The 2,027-nt window shown below is 37.0% G+C and overlaps 1 protein-coding gene across 1 annotated transcript in view; it reads right to left on the minus strand.

Annotated features, from left to right (window-relative positions):
* The window catches only part of LOC108573217 (PDF receptor), a 24,159-nt gene that overhangs the window by 20,468 nt on the left and 1,664 nt on the right, over positions 1-2,027 (minus strand). The window lies entirely within an intron of this gene.

Below are 2,027 nucleotides of genomic sequence, written 5' to 3' on the forward strand. Positions count from 1 at the left end.
TATGTAATGTAATACAGGGCGTCTGTTTTATCTCAATACAGTGAAATATCTGGCGTGATAGTGAACGTGTTAATAAGTAAATGTTGTTCAAATTATGTCGTGTTTTATGTCATTTTCATCAGAAAAATCTCATCAATATGTTAAGAAAAATTTCGGGATAAAAAAACGCAAAATTAAAAAAGTTGATATTTAAATCGCTTGGTTGCCTCGACTCACGTTTCATGCTTATCTTTTATTCGCCGTCCTTGTCTACGTTCGGCTAACTACGAAGACGGGCGCGAGGCTCGAAAACGTAGTCCCTGACTCTACGAGTGTTAGATTTATCTTCCTTGCGGTCTGACACTTGTGGAGAATATACTGTATTAACCAGGCTACAACCGATTTTATTGCTCTGCGTCACGCCCATTACAGTAATATCTCTCACACTGTCGTCCTGGTCGGAACCGAAAGGCGTCACTTAGGTGGAGGAGACACGGTTTTCGAAACAAATTTTCTAAAATAATATTAATTATATATATTATTTATACATTTATTATTGAGGAGTCAAGCTGGCGCTTGACTTGGAAAGCTACCGAAGAGTCACCCTACCCGCTCCCCAGTTCTCCCAGGGTAAACAAAACTGCATTCTTATATTATTTAAAGTTGGAATAACTATAGTAAATTTACTACAGTCATTTGGCATAAAATAGTCACTTCTAAGTCACACGACGTTATAAAGGGTTAAATAAAAATCAACAATTGAATCGAAATGTTATACGATCGAATAAAAATCCAGAATAAATTCAATTATTTCGATGAACCACTTTTGCATGTTATTTAACAAAGAACAGTATCGTACACAGGACCACCGACAATTTAAAATTTGCGAGCACGTGAACAACACTTCAATCTCTTCACTTTTCTCCTTTTCCCTTCCCTTGCTTTCCTTGCACGATCCTTTGACTTTCCGATATCAACGCCAGGACAATACTTCGGAGGACACGGATTCTGCAGCACACGTGAAATTTTACGATGCACCGGACTCAATCTCGACCTCTTCATCTCTTCTATAAAATAACGATTGCCTCGTCTCACTTCGATCGTCATCGGTAGACACGGGTCTAAACCATTCTCTGTCTTGAAAATTCTCAATCGTACCGAATACAGTAATATCTCGCACACTGTCGCTACTCGAGCTCCCCTCACACTGCCGCCTAGCTGCTCCTACGCCTGTTACCTTTCTCGGAGTCTTCTTTTTACTATCAAGTAAGGAAGAAATGAAATAAACTTTCCGCTCTCTTATCAACTTACAAATATTCACCGTTGAGAAGAAGAAATGCTGCAGACAAACAAAATTGAAGATCAAAACCTTCCCTCAATTGCAATACCAACAACTTCCATAAATCTTTTAACACTCATAAGAAGAAGAAATAAAGGAATGGAAAATTACTTGATAATTATTATCATATGTACTTCATAAAAAATGCCTCCTGAAGTTTTATCATTACTAGGCAAATGGAGAATTTGGGGACGTGCTCCTTCTTAAGAAATAAAATTAAGCAGGGAACTACGAAACGAACGTTCAGGAATTCATGATTGCTCGCACGAAATTCTTTTGTGATCGGTTCGCCATGCAAATGCACCTATAACACGCGAAGAATTTGCAACCCAGAATGGACTTAATTAATCAATAACGTCCAAAAATAAAGAACCAAAAAATACGCTCAACTTTCCCCATGCCAGATCACGTTAACTGCATCTGAAATAATGATGACCTCAAAGAGAGAATAAATCCTCCTCTGAACACTTTAATCCCTACATTACTTATTGAATGTTCATCTCATATTACATTCATCTAACAATTACAGCGTTCAATGTTCATATGGTTGTTCATCAGAAATCCCTGCACAAATGAACGACTCTTAGAAAAACATTATGTCTAAGGGTATGATAGATAAGAATAAGATTTAAGGTATCTCAAAAGCTTAAACATTTTTCTTAAAATTTCTTCTACTTCTGTTTCTTTTAACTCTGTATCTCTTGTCACT

Source organism: Habropoda laboriosa, unplaced genomic scaffold (assembly GCF_001263275.1).
Source record: "Habropoda laboriosa isolate 0110345459 unplaced genomic scaffold, ASM126327v1 scaffold134, whole genome shotgun sequence".
NCBI classification, from domain to species: Eukaryota; Metazoa; Arthropoda; class Insecta; order Hymenoptera; family Apidae; genus Habropoda; species Habropoda laboriosa.